Source organism: Dermacentor andersoni, unplaced genomic scaffold (genome assembly GCF_023375885.2).
Source record: "Dermacentor andersoni unplaced genomic scaffold, qqDerAnde1_hic_scaffold ctg00000039.1, whole genome shotgun sequence".
Taxonomy (NCBI): domain Eukaryota; kingdom Metazoa; phylum Arthropoda; class Arachnida; order Ixodida; family Ixodidae; genus Dermacentor; species Dermacentor andersoni.
Window position 1 is genome coordinate 2,990,454 of NW_027314752.1, and position 7,993 is coordinate 2,998,446.

General features: G+C 44.2%; 1 long non-coding RNA gene across 1 annotated transcript; it reads right to left on the reverse strand.

The window, feature by feature from the left end:
* Positions 1 to 251: 251 nt before the first annotated feature.
* LOC126528231 (uncharacterized) lies at positions 252 to 6,724 on the reverse strand. The gene is made up of 2 exons (XR_008611677.2): positions 6,559 to 6,724; positions 252 to 418 (listed from the first exon to the last, which is right to left on the reverse strand). It is a non-coding gene; the product is annotated as an uncharacterized lncRNA (long non-coding RNA).
* Between the last annotated feature and the right edge of the window lie 1,269 nt (positions 6,725 to 7,993).

Below are 7,993 nucleotides of genomic sequence, written 5' to 3' on the forward strand. Positions count from 1 at the left end.
TTCGATTTAGTTTTGAAGTGCGAAGTGATATGTGCGACTTGATATTCATTGTACGTATTTTGATAAATGTCAGAAGTGTGCTGAACAGCATTCAAGTGAACATCTTATTCACTGTGAATTGACAAGTGTTAAGCAACTTTACGTACATTGACATTGTCCATATTTGATTTATGTAATTGTATTGTCCTCTCTGTTATGACCCTCTATGAGGGTTGACAGTATTAATAAATAAATAAATAGACAACGAGGAATGTGGGTAAGAACACTTTATTTTCAGCACACATGTTTTTTTAATGAACGGCTGTTATACTGCTAAAATCTGCACATTTAATAAAAGTACACTGCTCTGCTTCATCACTCCATGCTAAGTGCAAGTATCTTGTACCAGGAAGTCAAACCAAGACGTGGGATGTTCAGTCTGTGAAAATAAAAACAAGTTTGAAACATTAACGTGCAAAAACTAAAGCACACTCAAGAAAATAAACACAGCACAGGAACATATCCAATCCAATGAATCAGAATTACCTTTGAGAGCAAACATATAGTTTCTATGGCACAGTGAAGAAAACTTATTCCTCCGGCTTTTTTTGTGCGCGAGAAAATATGAAAGTGCATGCGTTCTCCCCATATTGTGTATCTGTCACCTTTTCACACACAACAAAGATGTTGTCTCAATGTGCCCAACTGTTTTTGCATATCCATTTCTCTGCTCTCATACCATGATACCTACAGTTAAAGGCTGTAGCAATGCTTAGCTTGAATGAACCAACACAAGCTACATGCACTGTGCTGTTGAACATGGCATTGTAAGTTAAGATTCATGCACAGCACATTCATGTGCTATAAACATTTGATTGTTATTGTAGGCGAGATAAATAAAAAGAAGGTATGTAAATAAGAATGTTCCCTAATAAGCTGTGCAGAAGTGCTCTCCCATTTGGACAGAAGCCGAGCACAGCTGCAGTGAACAAGAAGCCAACTTATACAGCATTTAAAATTTAGGTTCTAAATGTGCTACAGATTTTTCTGAATTCATGGTCGAAAATCTAGGTGTTAAAGGTGACAAACATTTAAACGGGTCTCTATTCGGACTGGTAATGCTATGTGTCACCTAGTTTGATAAAATATGCCATATCACTGGTCTCCCAAGCTAAGGCTGCTGTCCAGTTGCAAGTGCAAATTACTCAATTATGTCTAGGGCACGTTTGAGCAAAAGGCAGCCAGGATTACTGTGCCATTGAGGTCTATTTCCTGACATCTGATTTCTTCTTAGAAAGCTACCTCTAAAAAAAAACCTTCACAACAACATAATCCAAACCTTTCTTGAGAAAAGCCATCACACTGCTTCTTGAACACTAATTACGCAGTGGCTCCTTGTGATGTAATGTTATGTACGTCAGCACCTTACAAAGTACAGGAAAATTTAATAATGGCAGCGTGACAGGTACACAAAAAAGTAAAGGGATAAAACATCACACAGGCTGCCATCAGTGTTCAGATCTTTATTTCAATGTGGATGTTTTTAGCAGTGAATACATGTTCTAATTAAACTGAGTCATAATATTACAAAAGCGAAGGGCAAGGGTCTTTACATTCTAAACTGACAAATGTGCTTTATTACGATTCACCGCAATACAGGAGGTGTTTTGCAGTGGACGGTCACGTAAGGTTTTGGCTAACTACGGCGGGCGTGTCCTGCAGCGAGGCCTCTTGTGTATTGCGGTAAAGCGTATTATTGTGACAAGAGCTAACCTGGCATGTATGGCTTTAGCCAACAAAAGTTCTCAAGACATCATGCATCCTGCCGCGAAAATCTGCTTTGTTGAGAGTAGAACATTAGGTTCGTCGCTGACAGAAACCACACATTCCAGATTCACGTAAATCTTTCCCAATATCGGCATGCTTCACCGCAACACACAAATATGTTGCGGTGATAACGGTGGTCGAACAGGCTGGTGCAAATGTTTCGACAGGGGAGCGTGCCTTCATCAGGGCAACTGCTTTCCTTGGCAGTTTTCATATACGTGAGCCCCCCCCCCTTCCCCCACTCCCAACAGGGGAGATTTAGCTGGACCTTTGCCAAGAAACGTACCAACAAGCGTTTGGTAGTGGCTGGCAGAGATGCAGGAGTCTAAAAAGCGTTGCGAAATTCGGTTCCGTAAGGTTAGCTTCACCGCAATCATCACATACATACACATACATCTTTGCATACATACATACATAATCACATACATCTTTTGCAGGGAATCATAGCAAGGGTACCTGGCCTTTGATGCAAAGCAGCTTCCCAAGAGGCACGCTAATCCAGTGGCTAGTTATGCAGTTTCCCGCATGCGAGTGAGTTCCCTGCGTTCGGTGGTTTCCCAGTGACATACAAAATGACATTGATTGACTGTGTTGTAAATGGGCGATGGCACTATATGCCAGGCACGTACCCAGGGGGGGGGCCCGGGGTGGCCCGGGCCACAACCCGAAATCCAGTGGCATACCCCCCCTCCTCACCCACGCCACCACTCCTCACACATTCCTAAAGCGCCGCCAGATCAATGTTGAGACTTGCCAGCTATTCATCGGTCAGCATTATGCTGCCTTTTTCACTCCTTTTAGATGGCGGTAGTTATCGGCATCTCTTGTAATGTGAAGGACAGTTTTCTCATAGATTCCGCACCCGCGCGATTAACTCGAGATGCATTCAGTTGTCACCATCGATTCAACCGTCACGCGCATAGCTGTTGCTTTTGTTAGTTCAACCTTCTTTGTTTAGGCTGATCCTGGGACCAGGAGAGGGATGCGGCTGTTACTCAGTTGGTCTGTACTCTCATGGAACGAGTTGCGGCCGGAGAAAACGCCAATTGCGTTTAACTTTTCCCTTTGCTTCATGATTTCCTTGAGTTACGGCTCGCCGCGACGCTGGCAGATGCCCGGAACCATATACACGTGATATGGGTTAGATAAGGTGGGAAATAAAATAATGTGAAAGAGCGTCCATCATGAAACCCTGCAATAACCCGTAAACCCATAAGCAAGATGACTGTCGCCCGTTACCTCGTCTGTTTTTCCCTAATTGTATAGCACTTTTCGTGCAAAATTGGCAACTGGAAACAAAAATCACAAGGAGTTCAGAAATTTAGCGATCTACTAAGGGAGAGAGCCAAGGCAACAACCAAACTGCAAGCAAAAGCGAATAATAAAAATGTTAACGGTTGTTTATGAGAATATTTATGGATCAACATCTTTTTATTTAAGAAGGAAGTAGAGAAAATGCCGCCGGAAGTGGAGAACAATTACTTGTTTTGAATGACGCTTCTACAGTTATCGGTCGAACCGCCTCACGTAGCCACTTCTCTGCTGTGCTTATGTGGGTGTTTTTCTAACCTTTCGCGGTGAGCGCAGTACGTCTAGAATCGCAGAGTCCTGTGCTCTACGCGGTTGTATGGGACTGGCGGCCGCACGGCGTTACGCAATTCGCGGAACTGTCAAAACCGATCAACAAGGCGAAAGTAACTGATATTCGAAACTATAACATGAGAAAGACTGAAGAAGCCATAAAAAATAAACGCAGCCTGAAATCAGTAAAAAAAGAAACCTGGCATAGGACAAACCATGATGTATGCACTAAAAGATAAGAAGTATAATATCATCAGCAATCTCGAAGATATAGTAAAAGCAGCGGAAAAATTCTAAGCTGACCTGTATACAGTACCCAGAGGAGTCACGATACCTCACTTAGAAACAGTAATGAAAAAGATACAGAAACTCTCTTATAACTAGCGATGAGGTAAGAAGGGCCCATGCAAGACAAGAAACGAAGAGCGGGAGGAGAAGGTGGAATAACAGTCGATTTAATCAAAGATGGAGGCGACACAATGCTTAGAAAACTGGCGGCTCTTTATACGAAGTGTCTATCAACTGCAAGGGTCCCAGAAAACTGGACGAATAACGACATTATACTAATCCACAAAAAAGGAGACGTTAAAGAATTGAAAAATTATAGGACCATTAGCTTGCTCCCAGTATTATATAAAATATTTACCAAAATAATCTCCAATAGAATAAGGGCAACACTCGATTTTGTCAACCAAGGGAACAGGCTGGCTTCAGGAAGAGATACTTTACAATGGATCACATCCATGTCATCAATCAGGTTATCGCGAAATTTGCAGAGTACAATAAGCCTCTTTATGTGGCTTATATAGATTACGAAAATGCATTTGATTCAGTAGAGATACCAGCAGTCATAGAGGCACTACGTAATCAAGGAGTACAGAACGCTTAGGTAAAAAGCTTGGAAAATATTGCTACATGCGTGTGGTATTTGTTTATTTGAACGAGGCGAGTGGGCGCCATCACCCCAGAAAAGAGGAGGAAGAACGAACTGGGCTCGCGCTGTGAATCTGACCGGTCAGCGCTGCAACCGTTGTTGTAAATATAATCTGTAAATAGTTTGTCGTCTTACTGACTTGTCCTTCGCGTAAGAATATCTACAGAGGTTCTACAGCTACCTTAATTCTACACAAGAAAAGCAGGGAGATACCTATAGAGAAAGGGGTCAGACAGGGAGACACAATTTCTTCAAAGCTATTCACTGCGCGCTTAGAATTCAAGCTATTAAACTGGGAAGGCTTAGGAGTAAAGATCGACGGCAAATATCTCAGCAACCTTCGGTTTGCCGATGACATTGTTCTATTCAACAACAATGTAGACGAGTGACAACAAATGATTGGAGACCTTAACAGAGAGTGTAAGAGTGGGGTTGAATATTAATATGCAGAAGATGAAGATAATGATAAATAGCCGGGCAAAGGAACAAGAGATCAGGATCGCCAGTCGGCCACTAGAGACTGTGAAGTAGTACGTTTACCTAGGTCAATTAATCACAGGGAACCCTGATCATGAGAAGGAAATTCACAGAAGAATAAAAATAGGTTGGATCACATACGGCAGACATTGCCAGCTCCTGACTGGAAGCTTACCATTATTATTGAAAAGTAAGGTGTGCAATCAGTGCATTTTGCCAGTGCTGACATATGGGGCAGAGACTTGAGAGCAAGTTAAGGACCGCGCAAAGAGCGATCGAACGAAGATTGCTAGGCATAACGTTAAGGGAGAGAAAGAGAGCGGTTTGGATCAGAGAGCAAATGGGTATAGACGGTATTCTAATTGACATCAAGAGGAAAACATGTAGCTGGGCAGGTCATGTAATGCGCCGGTTAGATAACCGTTGGACCATTAGGGTTACAGAATGGGTACCAAGAGAAGGAAAACGCAATCGAGGACGACAAAAGACTAGGTGGAGCGATGAAATTAGGAAATTCGCGGGCGCTAGTTGGAATCGGTTGGCACAGGTCAGGGGTAATTGGAGATCGCAGGGAGAGGCCTTCGTCCTGCAGTGGAAATAAAACAGGCTGATGATGATGATGGAGGTGGTGCCCCCCCCCCCCCCCCCCCCCCCGAAAAAAAGATCCTGGGTACGTGCCTGCTATATGCTGTTGCAAAAGCGTCGTTTCGCTTTCGAAAACTGCGCTCGGCTACAGAGAACACCTTGACTCGCATATGACCAAAGCAGTTGAACAGGAAACTACGAAATTACGTAGCTATTATGGAAGAAACCAACAGTTCAGAAAAAAATGGCCGTGTAAACATTAACTGGCTTACGAGGTCGACAAACAAACGGTTCAAAGCATCACAGCCACGTCCGAAATAGCGCTGAAGGCCGGCCAGTACACTTAGGCGCCTCGGCGCGCGTAATGTAATAGGAGACGGCAGGTCCACAAGCACATCATTAAGGAACACATATGTCGGTGAAAGCGGTCTCTTCAGTTCTGATATGCTTCACCGCGTAACACTAGTATACTGCGGCGAAGCTGACTTCAGGACGCCGATTTCTTCAACTCATCTAGCGAGGCAGGTCCGTTTATCACGCTTAGCAACGTTTGACATTTTCTGCATTAATTTCGTTTGTTCTTTTTAATTTTATTATCACAGTGACCCTGTATCACGCAGTAGCAGAGCTAGTGCCGCGTCTTAGCTGCGTTAGGAAAGGTAAGCGCGCATGCAGCAGGCACGGTGGCATTGGCTCTTGTTTGGAAACTTCAAGAGACGCTCTTCCGCGGAGCGATGCCATTTGTATCATTAAAAGAATGCAGGTGATGATTAAATGAGCCGCAGCAAAGCTGTAAAAAAGCAGTAGTAATGCTGTTCTAAGATCCTCTCGCTCGAGCGAGATGGTCTAGCTTAGAAAAAAAGCGCGATGTAACGCGATCTGACGGAACAGCTCGTCATGCCAGTGTTTTCTTACGTCCTCGTTCTTACGCGCACCCTCCCCTGAATCAGACTACTGAATGGTTCTGTGCACGCACTGACGATCCTGACGGAGGCAATACCACTCGCATGAGCAGCTCCATATAAGATGCCACGGCCCATTCCACATGCCGGCTGCAATTTGACGCGGCCATGAGGCAAAATATGCGCACAAGGTACCTAATGGTAACGCATCAAACAGCTCACAGCCCCAATCCTTTATTACACGCATATAGCGTGGAAAGATGAATTACTCACGCTTTAAGTGGGCACGGAATACGAACCGCTTCGCAGCGCAGCCGGCTCCGCAAGACAGACGCCATGGAAATGAGCGGATGTGACATCATGGGTTATAGCGGACGTGACGTCATGGGTGAACGTAGACATTTCGGGCACCTTTCGTCTGCTGTGCCCCGGGCACAGCAGACACGGCCAATTGCAAATAGAATCAGGAACACCTTAGACTTCCGTCAACCAAAGGACCAGGCAGGATTCCGTAAAGGCTACTCAACAATAGACCATATTCACACTATCAATCAGGTGATAGAAAAATGTGCGAAATATAACCAACCTTTATATATAGCTTTCATTGATTACGAGAAAGCGTTTGATTCTGTCGAAACCTCAGCAGTCATGGAGGCATTGCGGAATCAGGGTGTAGACGAGCCGTATGTAAAAATACTGAAAGATATCTATCGCGGCTCCACAGCCACCGTAGTCCTCCATAAAGAAAGCAACAAAATCCCAATAAATAAAGGCGTCACGCAGGGATATACGATCTCTTCGATGCTATTCACAGCGTGTTTACAGGAGGTATTCAGAGACCTGGATTGGGAAGAATTGGGGATAAGAGTTAATGGAGAATACCTTAGTAACTTGAATTCGCTGATGATATTGCCTTGCTTAGTAACTCAGGGGAACAACTGCAATGCATGCTCACTGACCTGGAGAGGCAAAGCCGAAGGGTGGGTCTAAAAATTAATCTGCAGAAAACTAAAGTAATATTTAACAGTCTCGGAAGAGAACAGCAGTTTACGATAGGTAGTGAGGCACTGGAAGTGGTAAGGGAATACATCTACTTAGGACAGGTAGTGACTGCGGATCCGGATCATGAGACTGAAATAATCAGAAGAATAAGAATGAGCTGGGGTGCGTTTGGCAGGCATTCTCAGATCATGAACAGCAGGTTGCCATTATCCCTCAAGAGAAAAGTTTATAACAGCTGTGTCTTACCAGTACTCACGTACGGGGCAGAAACCTGGAGGCTTACGAAAAGGGTTCTACTTAAACTGAGGACGACGCAACGAGCTATGGAAAGAAGAATGATAGGTGTAACGTTAAGGGATAAGAAAAGAGCAGATTGGGTGAGGGAACAAACGCGAGTTAATGATATCTTAGTTGAAATCAAGAAAAAGAAATGGGCATGGGCAGGACACGTAATGAGGAGGGGAGATAACCGATGGTCATTAAGAGTTACGGACTGGATTCCAAGGGAAGGGAAGCGTAGCAGAGGGCGGCAGAAAGTTAGGTGGGCGGATGAGATTAAGAAGTTCGCAGGGACAACATGGCCACTATTAGCACATGACCGGGGTAGTTGGAGAAGTATGGGAGAGGCCTTTGCCCTGCAGTGGGCGTAACCAGGCTGATGATGATGATGATGATGATGATGATACGAAGTAACGTTAGTAATAAT